Source organism: Perognathus longimembris, chromosome 16 (assembly GCF_023159225.1).
Source record: "Perognathus longimembris pacificus isolate PPM17 chromosome 16, ASM2315922v1, whole genome shotgun sequence".
Taxonomy (NCBI): Eukaryota; Metazoa; Chordata; class Mammalia; order Rodentia; family Heteromyidae; genus Perognathus; species Perognathus longimembris.
This window is the reverse complement of record NC_063176.1, coordinates 19,870,540-19,894,135: the sequence shown is the minus strand read 5'-3', so window position 1 is coordinate 19,894,135 and position 23,596 is coordinate 19,870,540. Positions and strand designations below refer to the sequence as shown.

At 44.7% G+C, this 23,596-nt stretch overlaps 1 protein-coding gene and 1 non-coding gene across 2 annotated transcripts in view; one reads left to right on the top strand and one right to left on the bottom strand.

The window, feature by feature from the left end:
• The window catches only part of Scd5 (stearoyl-CoA desaturase 5), a 93,094-nt gene that overhangs the window by 45,670 nt on the left and 23,828 nt on the right, over positions 1 to 23,596 (bottom strand). The gene's annotated exons all lie outside the window — the stretch shown is intronic.
• LOC125365069 lies at positions 22,161 to 22,264 on the top strand. Its single transcript, XR_007213626.1, has one exon. It is a non-coding gene; the product is annotated as a U6 spliceosomal RNA (small nuclear RNA).

Sequence of the window (23,596 nt, the reverse complement as noted above, 5' to 3'; positions counted from 1 at the left end):
TTCTTCTGTGAAGTCTCTCTTTATCTCCCTTGCCCATTTAGGGATTGGTTTCTTAGGTTTGGGAGGGATTAGTTTCTTGAGCTCCCTGTATATGATGGATCTTAGGCCTTTGTTGCATTTCTGGTAAAGATCTTTTCCTAATTGGTTGGCTGTCTTTCTAGCTTAGTATCTATGTCTTTAGCTGTACAGAAACTTTTTATTTTGCTGGTTCAAGGCCAGCATTTGGCAGGTAGTGTTAATCACCATGTTAGTATCATAGTTGCCTTTTCTTGCATTTATATCTCATCTGGTAAATTCAGTCAATTATCAACCAATAGCTCTCTATTCTACCCCATCCCCAATGGCACCCAGCCATTGTATGTCAATCACTCCACTTTTGCCTAAGGATCATTTTGCTGAAGACAAGTAGAAGAAACAGACACAAGAGCATTGCCTATCCTGTAGCTGCTTAAAAGCAGATAGAAAGAATTTACAGCCAGGCATGTATGACTCACGCCTGTAATCCTAGCTACTCAGGAAGCTGAGAGCTGAGGATGGTGGTCCAAAGCCAGTCTAAGCAGGAAAGTCTGTGAGACTCTTATCTCCACTAGAAACTACTGGGGGGAAAAAATCCAGAAATGGAGCTGTGGCTCAAGTGGTATAGCACTAGCCTCCAGCAAAAGAAGCTCAAGGACAGTTTGCAGATCTTGAGTCCAAGCCCTGGGATTGACAAAAAAAAATTTTTTTACAAAGGTGCAGACTGTGATCCTAGCTACTCAGATGGCTGAGATCTGAGGATCATAGTTCAAAGCTAGCCCTGGCAGATATATCCAAGCGACTCTTATCTCCAATTGAACAACAAAAAGCTGCAAGTAGAGGTGTGTTTTGAGAGGTAGAATGTTAGCCTTGACAAAAAAAAAAAAGCCCAGCAAGAACATGAGGCCCTGAGATTAAGCCCCAGTACCCACACACACACACACACACACACACACACACACACACACACACTACAAATATTATAAAAGTGTCCTCCTCCTCCCCTCTCTACCAAGAAAAATCAGAGAAAATTCTAGACCTCACGGGGACCTATGAAACAGACCTTACTAATCAGCCCTTGCCTTTCATTACATCCTCCATTTTTCAGTCATTATCTTTGTCTTAATAGTTCCCTTAAAATTTATTGTTGTTTTGTGACGATGCTGTATCAGCTCCAAGGCTGAGCACCCACTTGTGTCAATAGACTCCTCAGTCTAACTTACAGCACCCAGTGGGAGAGAACCTAGGAAGGCAGAGGGAACATTCTGTTCCTCCTGTGAACACAAAGATATCACCCCTTCAAAAGCGGCTTTTCCTAGGGAAGCCTCCAATCGGAAGCTAACAGTCTTTGATGAGTTGAAGCTGCTTGGTTGGGGTACGCCTGAAGCCCCTAAACCCATCATCGACCACAAGCACAGCCAAGTAAGTGCACACTGCATGTGCTACCCCACTATGACCTTTCAGCGTGCTCCAGTCCCCCTTCTTTCCATTTTCAACTCTGAGGCTCCTGTGCAAAAGGCCCGCAGAGTCTGCAGGACGAGTGGGCACACAGCAGACTTCTCCCTGGCAACCAGATGGTTGTAGCTGGAATCGGCAATTATCTTGCTTTTGTCAGGAATCCAAGGTGCAGAACACAGCCGGTGGGTCAAGGCCTGGCTCAGATCCAGCCTGGCTAGGGCAGCTTTGAGGAGCCTGGAGGATCTGTGAGCAGGGAACAGGGGGCCACCTGGAAAGAGCCTCAAATTCTTCTCCTGGGTAAATGAAGGTAGCTTTCCCGGCTACCTTCCTGTCTCTGTGCTCTGAGATGGGCTGAGCCCTGCAGGTGAGGACAGGCCTGTGACACCTGGAGCCTGACTCGGGATCCAAAGGGTCCTGGATTCCAAATCACCTCCTACCTTGGCTCTTGTCTCCTACCAATGACAGGAGCTTCATTTTCCAACATCAAGCCTCAGCAAAATTGCCCTGAGAATGGATGCTATGGTTGAAGACCTGAATGGGGTTCCCACACTCCCTGCGTGGGATTAGAGACAGAGAAGAGAGAACTCAACAGGCATACAAATATAGGGCACAAGCAGGCCAAGTTCCTCATTATTCCCTTCCTTCCCCGGAGGTAGAAAATGATGGCAAAGCCCAATTATTTCTATTTTATGCACAGTATCACCTTGCACTTTGTTGAAGGTGAACTGTTATCTACCTGAGTCAGACCAAAGAAAAGGTCCCCCGTGTTGTCAGACCAAAGAAAAGGTCCACCGTGTTCGTTTCCCAGAAACCCCACAATGTCACCCATGAATATGGTGGTTAGACTCCTGGCCTTCTCGCTTTCCTTTCTCACCTCTCAGAGTGAAGTTCCTTGCTCTCCTCTCCTGTGACTTTCAAAATCATCTGCTGTCATCTGGTGCGAGTGGCTCACGCTTGTCCTCCTAGCTACTCAAGAGGCTGAGATCTGAGGAGCCTGCATTTGAAGCCAACCAGGCGAACAAATCCTAAATTAAGTAGCAAAAAGCAGAAATGGAGGTGTGGCTCCAGGGGTAGAGTGCAGCCTTGAGCAGGGGAAAAATTGCCAAGGGAGAGTGCAAAGATCTGAGTTCAAGTCCTAATACCAGCAAACACACACACACACACACACACACACACACACACACACACACGCTACACTCTTTGCTGGGTCCCCTCCCTCAGATGACTGTGCCTTCCATGTGTTTCACAGGTGCAAGCCTCAGCCTGGCTGCCTGGCCCCCGCCAGGGTCTGGGACAGATCCTTCCATTGACTATGGACAGCTGTGAAAGCAGGCATTTGCCCCTCCCAGCTAAAGACAGGAAGTAAAAATAATCCCAGAAAATGCTCAGAGAAGAGAAGGGACTTCAGGACTCTGAGACAAGGAAAGCTTCCAGACCCTCTCTACCCTGTACCCCAGGATGCTCAATGTGTGGGTTCCAGACAAGAAGCATCCATACCACTTGCTAGAAATTCTGTGTTTGTTTCCACCTGTAACCACCAATTTTCCAAGTATGGCAGTGATCCCAAACTTGGGTATGAATGATTAGATGATGATAATGGATAACGTTTATTAAGCACAGTAATTATGTACCAGCCACTGTTCTTAGGACTTTGTTGGTATATTTAATCATCACAGCCTTACAAGGAATTAAGTACTATTTATACTCTTACCATTTTACACGTGAAGAAAGTGAGAAACAGAGAGGTGAAGTAACATCATGTACACACAGAATAAATGACAGAGCAGAGGAGGCCTTATGTGTGTACACAGCACAAATAACACACCATACACAAATGTTTGTGTCTTTACTGAGCTTTTCACTCCTGCTTTGGCTCCTCCATGTCAGCCCCTTCCCAACGGGGCCTAGACCACTCTTAGGAAGCGCACACTGTGTAAACTGCTTGGGTTTGAACCTTGATCTCACCACTTTCAGTGAACTTGGACAAGATAGTCTCTGTGCCTGTTTCCTTAGCTTTCAAATGGGGATAACAACTGTACCCATCTGGGCTGGAGGTGTGGCTCAGTGGTAAAGTACATAACTCAAGTAGCAAGTGCAAGGGTCTGAGTTCAAATCCCAGTACCACCAAAAGATAATAGTATCCCTCTGCCCCAAAGGATACTTGTGAAGATTAATAGCATAGATAAATACAAAGCATTTAAAGCAACAGAAAATATTCAGTTACTGTTACTGTCTGCCAGGTTTCAAAACCAAATAATCTCTTGCTTTTATTGTTTCTTGGGCATTTTTTTAAACCTAACATTTACAAAGTTGAGTTCAATGATTTTTTTTTTTTGCTTAGCACTCTTTTACATCAAATTTCCTATTTGTTTTTATAATACACAAACGTATCCTTTTTAGTAGTAATATTTCATTTGTGCCATTTTTGTATGTGTATATTGGTATCAGGGTTGAACTCAGGCCCTCATTCTGTCTTGGCTGTTTTGCTCATGGCTGGTCCTCCAGCTTCAGCCGCACTTCCAATCCAGCACTTTACTGGTTAATTGAAGATGGAGCCTTGAGGCTTCTTTTGTCTGGGGTAGCTTCAAACAGCAAGCTTCAGATCTCAGCCTTGACAATAGTTAGGATTATGGGCATGAGACACTGTCGCCTGGCTCCATATTTTGTAAGTATGTTTTCCTATTTTTTTCTCTTTTGAGTTATTTCTCTAGAATACAGTCTCAAATATATTTTCCAGGGACCAAAGATATGGTAGTTCAGGGCTCATTACATTTTTCCATGTTGTTTTCAAGCAACAGTGTACTAATTTATGTCCACATGAGACTAGCGCTTTCCCCAAAGGCTTGCCAGATTTTGATTTTGTAATTATAATTACTTCACTTGTTCCCCTGGCATTGTAGGGCTTTGTGGTTGAAGTTCTTGCAACTATTAGAGAGGCTAAATCTTTTCTCATTTTTTTTCCCCCAGTGCTGAGGCTGGAACCCAGGGTCTCACATATGCTAGGCCAGTGTTCTACCACTGAGCTACCCTACCCCCACTCTACGCCTCTAAGGATTTGTTTTTGTATTATCTGTTGTGTGAGCGGCATATTCAGAGTCTGTGACCATCGATGCAGTAGAAATAACATTGCCCTTGGCATTCCATCTCCTAGATATTCTAGGTGCTATTATTTTTCATCCATTCTATTAGTCACAATTTCCTCCCCAAGTCACTTTGACTAAGGAAAGTTTGGCTCTGTGGACACAACTCTCACTCAGGCGGAAGATCATCAATTCAGCTCAGGTTCCTGATGCCCTATTTTCTGGTGGCTGCACACTGTAATCATCTCATAAATTTTCCTGAAGCCTGCCTGATTCTTAAGTCCCCCAATTCTCTAATGAACTATATTCCCAATTTGTCAAATACAGCCAGCAATTATTCAATGTTGTGTCCTGTGCTACCTGGAAAAAGAAACCACGAATACTATTTTTTATGCTTGACTTTCTGACTTATATTGTGTCTTTTGGTTAAAATGGCACTTAGATACCATCATCTCAAAGCATTTTTCAGCCCTTAGAAAGAGAAGGAATTGAGTCAAGTTAATAGCAATGTTTTCAAGGGGTAGGTGAACAAGGAAGCAAAAAAAAAAAAAAAAAGGTCATGTGTAGATTAATTTAAACAGAACTTAAATATATGGGCCAGGCACTAGTGATTCATGTAATCTTAGCTATTCAGAAAACTGAGACCTTGGAAGATCAAGGTGCAAAGCAAGCCAGGGCAGAAAAATCCCTAAGTCTCCATTACCATTGTGGATAGGAGGATGGAGGCAATTGCAAAAAGCCCTGAGCAACACAGTAAGAGTCTGTTCTGTTCCTTGCTGGCCTTCCTACACCAAAAGTTATTGTCTTCTACACTGGTAAGGTGTCTGAGTTACAGAGAGAGGGACTCGAAAAGTAGAAGCCTCAACCTAGAAGACAAGAGGCCTGAAATTTTACTCCCAGTTCTATCAACTCAACTCATCTCTCCAGACCACAGCTTCCCTTGGGGTACATAGAAACCAGTGGAGGCTATGGCTCCTAATATCCTCTGCATCATAAAATGCTTTATGGTTTATAAAGCAGTTTCATAGTAGCACCTAATCCCTGTAGTAGGATTACACTGGTGCCTAGAGATGGGGACACAGCACCCCCTACTGGCAGCCCCACAGCACTGCCCTCCTGGGATGTCCCAGTGGGTGGATGGGCAGTCCATCCTGGCCAGCCATGCTGGGAAAGTGGCCCTGCTCAGAGGAGGAGAGTCCTTCAGACAACCCCAGACTCCTCCCACGCCTGCTGTAAAGTGCACATTCCTGTATGGATAGCACAGGACACACGCTAGGCTTCAGCCACACATAGGTTTTAAAGAGGACCAAAGGATGACAGAACGAGAGAGTGGGAGTCAAGGCAGCTGGCACTTGAGATTTGCTTTGTTGATAAAGAAACACCACCATGAAAAATAGACCACAATGGAAAATAGAGGGACATATGACCTCTGAAAATGAAAAATACATTCCTCTAGAAACTTAGTGTTTTTGTTTAAGAGCCAAGATTAGTACAGATTCTGAGCAGCCCAGACCCCAAGCTTGTTTATCAGCTACAGCAATCTTCCCCACTGAAATAGCAACTTGACCGGCCTTTCCAGTGTTACCAGCGCCCGCCATTCCATCTGCTGTGTCTGATAACAAACATAGGCCCTTTCAACTTGGACTGGAGATAGGCAAAGACTCTGGAAATGGTGTAAAAGCTTATGTCAGTGGCTCATGCCTATAATCCTTGCTCCTCAGAAAACTGAGACCTGGAGGATTAAAGATCAGAGCCAGTATGGGCAAAAAAAAAGCCTGTGAAACTCAGTCTCCCAATTAACCAACAGTAGACCAGGCTGGTGGCATGGCTCAAGTGGTAGAGTACCAACCATGATCAAGAAAGCTAGGAGAGAGAACAAGACTGAGATTAAGCCCCAATACATGTACACACATGCGTACACACACAGTTTAAAAACTGACAGGTTCTGAGAAACCACATCAGAGCAGGAAGATAGAGCCTGTTAATAATGAGATCTTGTCTCAAAAAAACCCCAAAAAACCTAAAACTGTCATACTGGGTGCCAATGGCTCATACCTGTAATCCTAGCTACTCAGGAGGCTAAGATTTAAGGGTTGTGTTTCAAAGCCAGCCCAGATAGGAAGGTCCATGAAACTCTTGTCTCCAATTAAGCACACAAAAAGAAAAACAGAAGTGAAGTAGACACTCAAATGATAGTGTTAGCCCTGAGCAATAAAAGCTCAGGAACAACACCCATGCCCTGAGTTCAAGCCCTGCACCAGCAGCCATATAAAACAAAAGCTAATGTCTAGTATCTGACTAGCATGCATAATTGCAAAGGGTCTTTTGTTGCTGTTGGGGGGTTGTTGTTGTTGTTGTGTGTGTGTGTGTGTGTGTGTGTGTGTGTGTGTGTGTGTGTGTTGATAGTGGGACTTACTCAGTGCCTGGGTACTATCCCTTGGTTTTCTTTGCTGAAGGCTGGCATGCTACCACTTGAGCCACATCTCCACTTCTGGATTTGGGATGACTAAACGGAGGTAAGACTCTTACAGACTATCCTGTCTGGGTTAGCTTCAAACTGGGATACTCACATCTCAACCTCCTGTGTAACTAGGATTATAGGTATAATCCACTAGCACCTGAGTTTGATCCACAGCACCTCCCCCTCTACACACACACACACAGACACACACACACACACACACACACACACACACACACACACACACACACACTCCCAGAGCACCATCTCTTGAATCTATCTGGGCTAGTCTTGTGATTTCCTTTAGCCAATGGACTGTATGAAGGTGATTCTGTGTGCCATCCCAGGAGGCCTTAGAGCCTCTGCCTAGGCTGCCATGAAAGGAAGCCCGTGTGGGCCATCAAAGAATGAGAAGCCATAAGAAAGAGAGCCAATCAGCCAGCTCCCTGCCCAGCATGACAGCGCTGCCTGGGAAAAGCCACGAGGAATCAGGAGATGCTGACAGCCAGCCACAGAGCCGGAGGAATCGAATATCAGAGCAGTTTTAAACCACTACTTTTGGGTGACAGGCAGCAGAACTAAAATGCACCCTTTACTTTTAACTCTATTGTTTGTGTAATAAGATCTTGGAATGGGACCCTTGGCCTCCATTTTGGCTGAGGCGCCACTATGATAGTTATCAGATACCCACAGGATGGGAACCGGAACCCTCACATGGGCTTCACAAAGCACAGACCTGGCTCCATCACCCTTAGACGCCTTGTCGAGATGAAGGATCTGAAAGGGGGTCAGAGTGTGCCAGTAAGAAGACAGGTGAACAACCGCTAATGAGCAGAAACAATGAGCAAGTGTTGTAGCACTTACATGGATGGGCCACTTGGATCGCTTTAAAATAGTGTCCCAACAGCTGGCAACAGCAGACAAACCAGATCCCAGATGTGTGCCTGTGATCCTGTGGGTGGCAGAGGGATGCAGGGACAAGATAATCTGTTTTTCTTGGGTAAAGGCAGAGAAGCTGGTATGAGATCAGATTAGCCCCTATTGGGAGAAGAGAAAGAGCCTGGCTAGATAATCAAGGCGAAGGCCCTTCCGTCCCTCGCATTGTCTTGAGCAGTCCTGTATGAATGTCACCAGACATCACACCATGGCCTTGAGTAGTCTCGAATGTGGGTCCCTAGGCATCACATCGTAGCCCACTGCCCCCTGGAAGACTTGCACATGAACAACGGACAAATTGACATCCTGCCAGAGGGGCTAAAAGATGCCTGGAGAGGCTGCATAAAGCCTTGGATTGGTTCCTGGGACTACTCTGGCCTGCAGCTTACCCAGTGATCTTTAGAGTCACATAGTTCTCAGAGACACCTTACTAACTCCTGCACAACACTCCCCCCACTGGCTCCACACTGTGCCCTGCACTGGGCTCCCTCTTGTTTCACAGGAGCTCAGGAAATCTTGACTGTCTTACTTCTCCCTCTCTGTCTGTGGGCTCATTCTTCGAGGCCATAGAGATGAAGGACTTGATCCAGGTGTTGCAGGTTTACAATATCACTGTGTCAGGACCAGAGGGACGGGGAAACTCCAGCCACAAGAAGCTCTAAGCGAGCACTGTCCTGCTAGGGTTCTAGAAAGGGACCCATACCAGGATCCCAAGGGATCACCTGGGTCTTTCCATGTCTGGGCAACTACAGGACAGATAGCCAATGAGGGGCTCCCTCAAGAGCCACCACAACATCCCATACAGCAAACCCCAGCCAGGCCGGGGGAGAAGCCAGTCCTTCCAATTCTCCTGTCCCTGACTTCTTACCTGCTCCTCCAAAATCTTGCAAGGTTCAGAAACTAGCTAGGAGGCTGAGAGTAGCAGAGAGAAGCAACGACAGATAGCAAAGAAGGCTCCTAGACCAAAGAAGGCTTCCAGCCCTGCCTGCTGAGATTTCTATCCCCATGCAGCCTGAAGATAGGGAAGGATGGACAGTGGGCAGTTGCCAGACATAGAGAATAGATTCTCATCCTAGGCTAGACATTCCCTTTTCTAAATTGAGACTAACAGGAAGACATCTGTTCAGCATAAACAAGACTTGGATTTGATCTCCAATTTCTCGACAACAGAGGGTACGGCAGGGGGATGAGGGGGGTTGTCATGTGACTACATCAACAATTGAGTTTGTTCAACAACCTAGTTATCCTTTGTCTATTCACCATGTCTCCTCAATATTCTTTTCAAAAGAAAAAAAAAGTTCTACGGAGACTGTTCCCTCAGTCACAGATATTTCTCTCTACTTACATTATCCTCCCACTCCCAGAACAAAGGCTTTATCACATGACATTTACCCAGGTACAAAGAGTCCCTAAGTGCCACCACCACTTAGAACACAGCACTTTCTGAGCCCATAATTTGGATAGGTTTCTCCAGACACCCCAGGGCTTGGCAAGCTCCATTCCCAAGGCCATGGGAAGAGGAGAATGCAGGTGTCTGTGGGCTTAAAGCCAGGTGTGTTTGTCCAGAATGTAGACGCCATGCTGGCTAGCTGCCTACAGGCTTTGAAAGATTCAACTCTCTGGGTGAGTTTTTGGACCTCATGCTGGGAAGTTGAAACCTAATAGAGAAGATAGATTGTCAGGCTCTATGTCTGAACTTTCAGAAAGAACATTTTCATAAATAAAAGATGCTATCAATGATTTAGCATAACAAACCATGCTTGAAGAATTAGGTGTCGCTTGCTAGTGCTCAGGAGTTGAATGCGTAATCACAGAGATGCATACTGCATGAAGACATGGCCCCTCTTAGGAGAGAGATCGGACGGGATAAGAGGGATTGCATTTCAATCCGTTATTTGCAAGTGATGTGTTGCATTTATTCATGCAAGGCAGCAGAGCTGAAATGGGAAAGCCACATCCATTTCTTTTCTGTGGGCAGATGGGAGCCAATGAGGACCCCTACTAGATGAAGATTGTGGCTTCTCTGCTTCTGACTCTGGAACAAGTGGGACTGGATGCCGTGGGAAGTGAAATCCTGTTTAAATGGTCATCCTTGAATACTGGGATCACCACTCCTGGAAGAAATCTTGTAGGCCATCCTACAAAAGACATAGGGTAGATCTTACGAAGCTTGGCCAGGTTTTCAGCACAGCCCTCGGCCTCACTGGAACAGAGTTTTGGTGACACCATTTCTCAAGGATCCATTTCTTTTTGTGCGGGGCAGGGTGGGGGAGCAGTCCTGGGGCTGAACTCAGGGCCTAAGTACTATCCCTGGCTTCTTTTTTGTTTTGTTTTGTTTTGTTTTTGGCCAGTCCTGGGCTTTGGACTCAGGTCCTGAGCACTGTCCCTGGCTTCTTTTTGCTCAAGGCTAGCACTCTGCCACTTGAGCCACAGCGCCACTTCTGGCCATTTTCTGTATATGTGGTGCTGGGGAATTGAACCTAGGACCTCCTGTATACAAGGCGAGCACTCTCGCCACTAGGCCATATCCCCAGCCCTCCCTGGCTTCTTTTTGCTCAAGGCTAGCACTCTGCCAACTTGAGCCACCGCGCCACTTCTGACCTTTTTCTATATATGTGGTGCTTGGGAATCGAACCTAGGGCTTCATGTATATGAGGCAATCACTCTTGCCACTAGGCCATATTCCCAGCCCATCAAGAATCCATTTTGGGGGGACAAATTCACACTATCTAACCTAACAACCTAAATCAGAGAGACAGATCGCTAAGTCTCAAGGGAAACTTGAAAGTCCACATAGCCAATGCATTCCTTCCTGGTGAAAGAACCCAGTCCTAAGCATTACACCTGTAGGGTGAAATGGAATCACAACAAGGGGAAATGTGAGTGGACTGTTCCAGACAACAGAAGAGTTCCTCTCACAATGGAGTCTAATTTGCTGATTTGTTAGCCAGGTGTCAGTACCCAGAATTAAAGTGGAAAGATCATTTTATGAATCATACCCAGATTTACTGCAATAACAAATATAGAATGGAATAGAAAGCATCAGAGTGTTGTACAGAAGGTAGGCAGAGAGGAAGCAGTGCAGTTGGTGGTTTTTCCCAGACAGTAAACATCGGCTATTGTAGAATCAAATTCTGGTTTTGCCAAATACTAGTTGTCTAGCCTTGGACAGGTTACTGAATGTCTCTATGCTTTAGTTTCTGTGTTTGCAAAGTGGGTTGGGAAAATCACTTGACTTGGTATCAGTAAGAGCAAGGGCCAGTGCCTCGTGTGTAAAAAGTACCGTGTGAGTTTTCACCATTTAAGCATTGCTTTATGGAGCACATAATGTGCATGTGTGAAATGCCATGGTGAAATTCCTTGATCAATTAACATGCACTTCCACAAAAACAAATTTAGAAGGATAAAACATGTTCTCTGTGGGGGTGGAAGCAGCAGAATAAAGAGCATAAATGAGGGTGAAGAGAGTCAAAATACGTGGTGTGCATATGTGAAAATGGAACAATGAAACTTGTTGAGATTGGTTTGGGAAGGGGGAGGGGACATAAAGTGTAATGGTGGAGTCTGATCAAAGCCATTATATGCATGTGTGACAGACATGTCAAAATGAATCCCCTTTGCACAAAAATGATGCTAATAAACTGATGGGGGGATTGTGGGGGGGTTTGTTTGCTTGTTGTTTGTTTTTTAGTTGCAAGATTGGGACCAGATCTTGGCACCTGACACTTTGGCTCACTGGCCAGAACTCTACCAACTGAGCCATGCCTCCAACCCCATAATATTTCTCATAATACTTTTCCCCCCCTGACAATGCTGGAGATTGAACTCAGGGCCTCACACTTGCTAGGCAAGTACTCCACCCCTTGAGCCACTCTTCCAGATCAATCTGTTGCTTTACATAAATTAAAAGGATCATAGTGAGGGGGAAAAAAAAAGAATTGCTTTAGGAAACTGTTGCTCACAATATAAGACACCAGAACTGAGATCTCGTGGCAGCTGGAATCACGTACGCTGTGCAGAACACGAGAGAAATCAGAGGCCGGATGGCTTCTACTGTCTTTGAGTTAGAAAATTATGGTGATACCATACTGAAGGGAAATGAGAAGCAGAGGAGATTATCCAAAAGGATGTCAAGGTGAGGGCTAGCGCTCTCTTCAATGCAAGAGTGCTTTTTAGTCAAATAAGATGACAGGTGTCTTGTTGAGATAAGTATCTCCTTCCTGGAGAGAAGTTCATTCTCCCATGCATACCTTGTCTTTTTTCCTTTGGCTTTCTGCTGAGGCCATAATGATATATTGTGATCCACTGGCCAAATCCAAACTTGAACTTCCTCTCTTCAGACCAATCAGATTTTTACCTTAATTTCAAGTCAAATTGTATCAGTTGTACCCAATGATTATCACACACATTTTTATTGATTATTGCATATTTTTCTGTGTTCCAAGAAATCTGGACAAATGGAAGATAATGATGAAGTAGAGGCAAGAGACTAAAATGCTTTCCCAACATTTGAAGAAGTTTTGATGGAGTTAATGGAGAGAGGTAATAGTATTTTAAAATAATAAATATAATAAACTGAGGACCTACTATGTGCGGGGCACCATGCCAAGCACTTCATCCACATCACTCCTACTTTCACAATGACTGAAGTGTGGCTGATATTTCTAACTTATATGCAAGAGACTACCTGAGGTCACAGGTAATAAATGTAAGATCCAGCAGGCAGACATGGGCTGCTTGACTCCCCAGCTCATGCCTTTGTCTTATATGCTGCTATGAGGGTTTTAGAACTGACCCAGTGGGTCTAAATTCCATCCCTGCCACATACTAGTTACTTAATGTCTTCAAACTTCCCTTAGCTCCCTCTTACATAAGATGGAGGCTAACAATAGCTTCCTAATCTTATTTTGTGACAGTTAAAGGCTTATTAAGGCACTTAGCACTAGAAGTGGTTCACAATAAATATTCAAAAAGACGTCAGTGTGATAATTCATGCCAGCCCAAGTAAATACCATATACCACTAATCAGTGGACTCCCCTGGCCATCAAAGTGCCATCAGCTACTGTGTTGGCACCTCTCTGTCCACTCGGGCAATTCCCACAGCATTTCATCTCCAGCCCTGGCACAGGGAGGGAACCCAAGACACCAAGGGCAAATTCTTGGAGTGGCAATGTCAAATCAGGAAATCAGCACCCACCCAGTCATCACAGGTCAGGAAGAGAGTGGAGGGGCTGAACTCTGAGACCACAGTTGAGCTCTTCTCTAGAAGAACAAATGTAATGCACTGTGGGAAGGAGGAAGGTGGGGTCGGGAGGGGGGTGTTGCTTGGAGATTTGAGGGAACATTTTGTGTTGCTGTATGAAGAATGCTCTTCTTCCACAGAAGAGCCAAGGATTTAGGGTTGGGAGGAATTTCACTAGTTTCTTGAGCTCATTTTAACTTAAAAAAAAAAAAAGATTTCATTTCCAGAGTCTTAAATGGAAACCAGAACCTAGACAGAGTCCAGTCACATGCAGCAAAGAAAAGATGAGTAGAGGCCACCCACAGTCCAGAAACCAGGAGCAAAGCACTTGACTCTGGAAGAACTGAGCAGGTTCAGGCCTAAAGGGTTCATTCTATTCTAGACAGACACAGGGCATGAGGAAGAACTTGGGGGAGAGGGCACAAGATAGAACCGCCATAGTTTCTCCCCAGTGTTTATTTGGATCAGCTGGATGAGGACATCAAATTCAGCTGTGTTTATTTCCACTTAGCAAGCCAAAGGCACCACGATTTTAAAAATCGAGTTAAATAATCCAAGGCTATGGAATTACATTTTGTGGTGTTTTTTTTTAAATTTAGCAAGGATTTATTTAAATGAAACATGATAAAGTAGGGAGAATAGAAAATGAAGAAGCTTTTTCTACTCCCCTGCAGGAAATGCGAGTGAGGACTCAAAATGGTTCTTATCTGCGATCTTCATTTTTTTTTCAGCTGTGGTATTATACCTGGTCATACTGTCTGGAGAATCCTAGTCATTATAGACAAGCACTCTGGTGAATCTATGACGCTAAGCATGGCGAATATGACTATTGTTTATTATTCAACACTATGGAGATGTTTCAGGCTCAGCCAAACCACAGGGTCAATGGGCAGGACAGGCAAGTTTTCAGGACGTCCATTTGCCAGACAAGCCTTCCAACTTTCTGTCTCTCTAGTATTCTGTTTTTGAAACAAGGTCTCACTATATAACCCAGCTGACCTCAAACACGATTTCCTCCTCCCTCAGCCTTCCAAGTGTGGGCACGTGACATCATACCCAGCAAGAGCATTTCTTTAAACATCTGCCTAGCTGGGAAATAATGCATCTGCTGTAATTCCTGAAGAATGCAGGCAAAAGAGATATAAGACATCCCCATTCTTCCAGAAAAAAAAATTTTTAATATTAGATGGTCATCTAGTGTGGATGGTTCTAAATGACTCTAAGCCCAAGAAAGAGGGAAAGTGAATGTCCGAGGTTAAGGGGAAAAGAAAGCAAAATGAATGGGAAGAAACAGAGTTGAGTCTGCTCAATTTATTATTAGATGGCAGAATTACTGTGGAGTGGTGGACAATAGGGAAGTACTCCGAGAACAGCATTCTTCAGTGGGAAAGGCCCAAGGGAGAAGATGGTAGTAGATCCTATCACGTCATCACCATTACCAGTACCTGTTATTCCCTGCGCCATGAGTCACTGAAGGACATGGTTCTTAAGAAATGCAGGTTTGGAGGAAACTTCTTTCAGCCAGGGCCATTTGGATACTTGTAATATCACTCTCCACACACAATTATCAGTATAAACAGTATACCACGATAGTGGCTGCAGGAAGCTGACAAGAAGCATACATGTCAGGTCCATCAGGTACTAAATGATTTCATAGGCCTCATACGGCTCTCGGGCCAGATCGTTCCCAACCATGCTTTAAGGAAACAAAACATGTGCATAAGGAGAAACAACACAGGTTGGGCCATGTGGGCAATCTGTCATTCTTGGGGCTTGCCTGTGTCTTCACATCTGGCAGGAGAGAAGCCACACCATGATGCTAGCAGAATCAGAAGCAGGCCCCATGCCAGGCTAGACACCTTCCCTCCACACCATCCGACTGTGCTAAAGGAGAGTCACGATAGTGTTGGGGATTTCCAGAGTTTTTCAGATGTGGGAATGTTTGCATAGGTAATGTGGTATCTTAGAAATGAGATCCTAGTTCACGTAGTTTTCTTACATTTATTTTTCTTATACACTGAGCTTGATGGTAGTTTTATGCATTTAGAGTATACTTAGGTGTGTGTGTGTGTGTGTGTGTGTGTGTGTGTACTGGGGCTTGAACTGAGGGCCTCATCCTCTTGCTTAGTTTTTTTGTTCAAGGATGGTACTCTACCACTTAAGCCACACTTCCACTTTCTGCTTTTTGCTGGTTAACTGGAGATACAGTTTCAAGAACTTTTCCACTTGAACTGATTCAAACTTTGATCCTCATATGGAGCTAGTCAGCCTACAAAGTAGCTAGGATTATAAACATGAGCCACTGGCACCCAGCTTGCACCTGCATTTTGACTGTGACCTATCACATGAGGTCAGATGTTTAGCTTCCACTTGTGGTTCTATGCCAGTGCTCAAAATATCCCTCAAATTGGAGCATTTTGTAGTTCTGATGATCAGATTACAGATGCCCAGCCTACAGGAGGAATCGTCGTCCTGGAAATCATTACAGAACTGACTGATATACTGTTTAAAGTTTAGCTACATGCTATTTTAGGAATTACTCATCCAAAATGACTTCAGCCTTAGTACCCTTATGCATATTTTATGTTCATTTAGGAGGCAATAGAAGCATAGCAGCTAAGAGTAAGGATCTTGGAAACAGACTTCTACATTTATTAGTTATTTAACCATGTCTGGTTACTTATCTAGGTTTTGGGTTCCTCATCTATCAATGGGAATATTAACAGGATTTACTTCCTATCATGGTAGTGAAAACAGAAAACTGTTCGTGAAGTATGGGACCCAATGAGTGACACACATTGTGCCCACAAAAATGTTTACTGGGGTTGGGAATATGGCCTAGTGGTAGAGTGCTTGTCTTGTATACATGAAGTCCTGGGTTCAATTCCCCAGCACCACATATATAGAAAAGGCCAGAAGTGGTGCTGTGACTCAAGTGGTAGAGTGCTAGCCTTGAGCAAAAAGAAGCCAGGGACAGTGCTCAGGCCCTGAGTTCAAGCCCCAGGACTGGCAAAAGAAAACAAAACAAAACAAAAATGTTTGCCTTCTTTAGCATCAGGCTGAGAAGAGTTGGCAAGAGTGCTTGCTGGAAGGAGCAGGGTCACTACTTGAGACACTCTCAGTCTTCCTTACTGATAACTCTGAAATCCACCTCATTCCCTGTGCTCATAGGTCCACGAGCAATTGTACAACATACAAAGGAAAGGCAGCTAACATTCCACAGGAAATAACACACGAAGAAACTACATATCAAGTAGGTCTGTTTAAAAGTGACTCGTCAAGCAGGGTGTAGAAGTACAATCCTGTAATCCCAGCATTCAGGAAATTGAGGCACTAGAACTGAGAGTTTGAGGCCAGCCTAGAGACTCCATAAGTAAATAATAATCTTTTAAATTAGTTTTGCAAGAGGCAAAAGGAATAAAAAGAAAGTTTGAGAGTCTTAACAAACAAGAATAAGCGTGTGGTAGACAATGAGTAGCAGTATTTATCCTGGTTAATTCTCCAAGAAATAATCTCAGAAAAAAGTTCTTAATGACTCATGAAGAGCCTTTTGAATGGAAGGCTATGTTTTTGTTTTTGTCTGCATGACAAGAAAGGTTTGGGACCAAAAGGCATGGTAGTTCCTGCTACCCAGCTACTTGGAAAGAAGAGATTGGAAAGATCTTGGTTTAAGGAGATCCTGGAATAAAAAATAAAAAGTTCAAGAGATTCCATATCAACCAATTAAAAAAACCTTGGCACAGTCATCTAGCAATACAGGAAGCATAAATCGGTGGGTATTTAGGCTTTGGACAAAAATTCGTGTTGGACATTGCTAATCCATGGTTGCACTCCCTGAGTCTACACACCACCTCCAAATTGTTTTCAGTCCAGCAACCCATCCAGTCAATTAACGTTAGAATACAAGGTGGACGGTCCTTGCTTCTTGGTCAAGGAGTATACATGAGAAAGTCTTCCAGACGAATGTGTTCTCCCAACCATTCCAAACACTCCTCCATGATCCACAGTATATATGACATTCATTGCACACACACAAAGTTTCTCTAAAGAACCCAAACCTTATTTGTGTGATGGATTCTGATGTTCTTTTCTATGTCATTTCTAAAAAAATGCTATTTGCAAAGTATCGATTTTATAAAATGTGGGTTGCAACCTGTAGCTAGGAAAATCTTGCTGCAAAGAGTAAGAGTTTGCAAATTGCAAGCTCTAAGGTCAGGACAAACGAACTCGAAGATGTGTTTTCTCAGCTGGAGAGAAAGCTGTGGGAAAGGAACCAGAATGGGGGCACACTCCCCACTGCAGCCCTGAGCAATCAATGCTCACCCCGCTGCAGGCAGTGTCTCCCCAGGACACAGCCTTGGGGATGGAAAGGAAGCCAATAATTACTTTGGCTAAAATGATATTTTTAAAGCCTTATCCTACTATAATGGACCCAGAAAAAAAAAACCACACAGCACATGCACGACAAACTCTACACCACCTATGAAGAATTGCATTATTGATGGTTTTATTTCCAAATTATTTTCAGCATGCTGAAGCCACGCATCCTCCCACTCCCGTGTTCCCACTGTCCCACTCATTTCTACTTGGCAGTGATCTAACTGTCCCTGGCTCTCTCCTATACCCCACATACAGCATAGCCTCCACCTTCTGCCCAGGCTGGGGGGGGGGGGCAGTGTTCTTCTTTTGGGCAAATCTCTACTGCCCTGTTGGCTATATAGTATTTAATTTCTTGACCAAAACTCTCCCACACACCCTTCTGGGGAAACAAGGGTTTAGAAAATGTTTCTTGAATGATCTAAAATGGATCATGGATCCAAGGAGGGAAGGTAGGAGTTCATGTATTTGAGGAAGAGGGAGTAACACGAATTAGTGAAAGGAAAGGAAGCAAGGATGTTTGACTGTGTAACTGGAGCTTTATGTCCAGTATTCATGGCACAACAGGTGAGACAGAGTTGATGCCCCCGTTATATGGGTGGGTAACTTGAGGACACGATGAATCATTTTTTAAAGGAGAAGAGGATGTTCAGACAAAATCACAGAGAAAGAAAATATTTCCTGAGAGTGGAACATATTTGAAGAAAAATATTTATTTTCCCTAAAATAAGTTTGAGGAATCCTGAAAATAGGACAGTGACAAATTTATGAACTGTAGGTTTTATCAAGAAATACTACTTCTGCTGGGAATATGGCCTAGTGGTAAAGTGCTCGCCTCATATACATGAAGCCCTGGGTTCAATTCCTCAGCACATATATAGAGAAAGCCAGATGTGGTGCTGTGGCTTAAGTGGCAGAGTGCTAGCCTTGAGCAAAAAAAAAAAAAAAAAAGAAGAAGAAGAAGAAGCCAGGGACAGTGCTCAGGCCCTGAGTTCAAGCCCCAGGGCTGGCAAAAAAAGAAAGAAAGAAATACTGCTTCTGAGCTGGGGTGTAGCTTGAAGGTTGAGGGCTTGATAACAAGCACAAGGCCTTGAGTCTGATCCTCCGTTCCACAAAGAAAGGCAAAGAGGAAGGTAGAAAGAAAGGGGGGAAAAAAGGGAGGCCTGTCTAAACAGGAAATCTTCATTAGTCAGTGGACAGAACTGTCACCTGACACATATATCCTTAAACAAATATCACTTGCTCATACATGGGAATTTTTTGTTCTACACAGATTAGGAAAAGCCGAAGGCAAAATGTAGGCAGCATTTCTTTGAAGTTAACTTTGACTTCATACACACACACACACACACACACACACACACACACACACACACACACAGGCACAGACACACACACACAGGCACAGACACACACACACATACACACACAGAATGCTGATCCCCTGAGCTGTGCTGGTGGCCCCTGGCAGGGAGGGCTGGCCAGGAGGTGGGGATGCACCGGAAGGAGAGCGCCGGTGAAAGGTACCAGCTGCCGTTCTGACCAAGCAAGGCATGCTTCCACTGCTGCTGGCTCAAATGATTCGAAGCCAGCCTAAACCACAAGCTGTCATGATAATTCAAGAATAATTGGGAACAAATGGCTTTTTTAGAACAGAAAAGAGATGAGGCCAAGGGGACGAAATCTTGCAGCCTTTGAGCTGTTCTGGGAAGAGTGATCTTCCCCTTAAATTACAGCTGATTGACATAGCCCCCCACTCCCCAGCTCCTCACCAGAACTGGACCTGGGAAGCTTGTGCTCCTCTTTCATCATGTAAATATTCATAAACAGAATATTCTCCCTGTGAGCAATGACATATCTGTCTCTATCTCTTTCCTTCTCTTCCCTTCCCTTCACTGCCCTCCCTTTCTCTCTCCCCTTCCTCCCCTGTCTTTTCTTTTCTCTCTTCCCTCTCCCCCTCTCCTCCCGTTCCTCTCTTCTCCCCTCTCCTCTTCTGCAGACCCAGCCAATCACCTTCCCAGGGGAGGGGGTTGTACCCATTGGACCCATTTTACAGATGAAGTAGAACTGCAAAGGAACTGATTCGCCCTGGCCATAAAGTAAGCCAGTGGTGGGATTCAATCCAAACCCCAAATCAACATGCCACATGGCCCCTCAGGAGAATGGACTCCAACCTTAAGAATGTCTCTTTCCCCTGTCTGGCTTTTCTTGAGCCAAAGCACCATGCGGGGAAGGCCTTCAAAGGAAGTGGCCAAATCTCTTTTCCTGCTTTCAGTGAAATCACTTAATCTGTCTTGGAGGATAGCTATTTGTTGTTGTTGCAAATACTGAGGCTTGAACTCCGGCCTGGGCACTGTCTTTGAACTTCTTTTGCTCAAGGGTGGCACTCTATCACTTGAGCCACAGCACCACTTTCAGTTTTTTCTGTTTATGTGGTACTAAGGAATTGAACCCAGAAGTTCATGCATGCTAGGCAAGCTCTCTACCACTAAGCCACAATCCCAGCCCCTGGACAATAACTTTTGAAAACCAGACAACCAATAACATTTCCATTTGACCCACCAAATAGGTATTAAGTCTTGCCCACCACCCCCCTCCTTTCCGTCTCCCGCTGTCCAGATAGGAAAAGCAGCCAGCACACTTCATCTTGACAGGAATATCTATATAACTCCAAAGGTACATTCTATTTTCTCCAAGCCCTGGAAAATGCAAAGCCAGGCAGAGCAAGGCTGCTGTAAGCCGGGGGTGGGGGTGGGAGGGGGGCATGGCGCAGGGAGCGGGGAGGGAGACTAAAGTGGGTTTTCATTCAGCAAAACACTGAGGAGCTGGCTTAGGAAAAGCTCCAATGTCAAGGTCTCCTCACTCCTTGGGAGCAAGGATCCTCAATACACAGTTCCATTCTTGTCAAGCACAGGTCGCCTGAAAGACGAGACCACAGAAAGGGGACTTTGAAGAGGCTTGACTTTGTATGGGGAAGGAAACCTACCTTCTGGTTTAGCAGGAGGAAGAAGGGCAAAATGAAATAAAAGGTAAAAGTAAATGGAGAAGAAATGAGAATAAAAGTTTCAAGAAAAGAAAGGTACTAATAATCTGACCTATGGAATAATAACCTCTTTATAAAATTACTTAATAATCTCAATAAAAAGGGAGAAGGGTGTCAGAGTACAGATATATGAAGTGCTGAAAAGATATAAAGAGATATAAAGGGCTGAAAAGCCCGGCACCAGTGGCTCACACCTGTAATCCTAGCTGTCCTAGAAGCTGAGATCTGAGGATCACAGTTTGAAGCCAGCCCAGGCAGGAAAATCCGTCAGACTATACACTCCAATTAACTACCAAAAAGCCTGGGATGTAGCTGTAGCTCAAATGGTAGAGCACTAGCAATAAACAAAGAAGCTCAGGGACAGAGTGCAGGCCTTGAGATCAAGCTCCCAGACTGGCATGCATGCATAGATAGATAGATAGATAGATAGATAGATAGATAGATAGATAGATAGATTAAATAAATAAAAATAAAACAAACTTTGCTTTCAAACCCTGGATTCCAGTTTCACAGGAAATGTTCTAAGTAAGTCTTTTGGAGAGAGTACAAGAGCTAAGAAGGAACAAGTGAGGTGGTAGCTCCTCTCACCAAAATGCTGAAGTGTCTGCTCTCTGGTCCCTGCCTGGTGTGAAGAACAGGGACAGGCTCAGGTTCCCTCTTCCAGCTCCCCTTCCCTGCAGCCCTGCACCCCAGGACTGGAGGAGAACTGCACCAGGCTGCCTTCCTTTCAGGCACTCTGGATCAGACAAGTGTGCTCCCAGGGAGAGCCTTTCAACACCTCCTCCAGTTCCCAGGCCCTTCACTAGGGGGATGGCAGCAGTACTAAGCTCCAAGAAGCAATTCAGAAGTGGGATTGGAGGGGATTGGAGACCCCAGCTAAGCTACCTGCAGAGCCTGGGGATGATGTTTGTATTTTTAGCCCTGTGAGGTTGACCTACATTCCACTTCCTCTGTTGACAGAGGTGACAAAGCTTTGAGGAGTGCACAGTGAGGTGAGACTCGGAGCCCCACTACAGCCAGAGCCAGCGATGAAGCCGAGGTGCAGAGGGTCTGGCTGAAGGGACCCCTCAGGTGGACAAAAGGGAAAGATCCTGAGCTGAGTTCTTCCGAACTTGGAAAGAAGCCCTATAGCCAGACCAAACCATGCAGCTAACAAGAAGAACGGGGGTGACAGAGGGATATAGAAAGGTCCAAGACAGAAGAAAATGAGTAGGAAGTTTCCAGACTTTGGCCCCAGGACCTGTCCAATGAATTTGAAACCTCTGGTCAGGCAGGAAAGGAGGTGATGCAAAACCTAGCTAATGTTTTAAAAAATTCATCAGGCACTGATAGCTCATGCCTGTAATCCTAGCAACTTGGGAAGCTGAGATCCAAGAATTGAGTCTCAAAGCCAGTCCAGGCAGAAAAGACTGTGAGACTCTTACCTTCAATTAACCAGCAAAAAAACCTGAAAGTGGAAGTGTTGCTCAAGTGGTAGAGCACAGCCTTGAGTCAAAGGAGAGAGAGCAAGGGAAGGAGTGACATTGTCCCAAAAGAATTGTACTCTTGTGCTTGCTTCACCAGCACATATACTAAAATGAGAACGATACAGAGATTCGCATAGCCTCTACGCAAGGATGACACGCAAATTCATGAAGCATTCCATATTTTTGTTTGACAAGAAATATACTTACTACCTCATGTATGTAACTGTAACCCCTGTGTATATCACCTTAACAATACAATTAAATTTTAAAAAAGAAATGTGCTCCCTTTACCTGACTTAGGCAACTGTAACCCCTCTCTGTACATCACCTTTATAATAACTATTTAAAAAATTAAGTCAAAGGAGAACACTAGGCCCTGAGTTCATCCTTCAATGCCAGCATGCACATGCGCGCGCGCGCACACACACACACACACACACACACACACACAGAGGGATTTGTCTAACTGATTAAGAACATGGCTCATGTGATAGAGCAACTGCAAGATCAAGGTTCTCCTCTCCCCTCAAAATTGTCTAATCTCACTGGGTATGGTGATGCAAACCTATACGCATTGCATTCAGGAGGCTCAAAAGTTCAAGGCTAGCCTAGGCCATATAGTGTGACTCTATCTCAAAGAATGTTTTTTTTCTGTTTAATCTCTGCTATTATCTTATCCCTATTTATCCTTCTCATTTCTCAAAAATCGAACCCCCTAAATCATATCTGCATGGCTTGCCTTATGAGGACAAGTCTTCAGATGCATCATATAACATGCCAGTTTCATTTCGTGCCTTGAATACTGAAGTCTAGCATAGCCATGCTATTTTATTATTATTTGTCAAACCTTCACATTTGAATCTGTCATCCAGTCAGTGGACTGGAAACAGAGAGGAATCACTTCAGCTTGTGACAAATCCTCGAGCCTGCACTACTAACGTTTTTTCTAATGACGCTGTCCAGATGTAGGATGGGTGTGGGGTGTCTGTGCTGTGTGGTGGGGGGCTACAGGAGGAAAGCAGGAGGCCTGGGTTGGACTTCCCCATGACTGACAGGCAGCTCACACTATACTTGTGTCATTAGGAACTGTTTTTCTCTGCTCCCTTGTGGAATCTTTGGTGCGTGTCATCATTGTCCACTGAGTCACCCAGGCAGCTCTGCAGTGGTGAGGCCGGAAGTGAGACATTTAGCCATCCTCTGCCCTTCCGGATCAGTGAGGGTACATGTGGCACAGTAATGAAGAGGGCAGAACTGGAGCCAGACTGCTGGCAAGGCCCAGTGGTCCCTCACTAAGCACAGGCCTAAGACAGGCATCCTCTCTGTGCCCCAACCTCTGCATGGGGAATAAGTTGAAATCCGTTTAGAAGCCTATCTGCAAAGCCTTTGGTGTTCCTCAAGCCCACATCCACGCAATCCTGAGGACCTGTCAAACACAAAGTCCCCTCCATGCCTCGCTCTTTGCTCTCATCACCTCACCTGATCTAACACTTGATTCCATCGCAGCCTAAATAAACTCC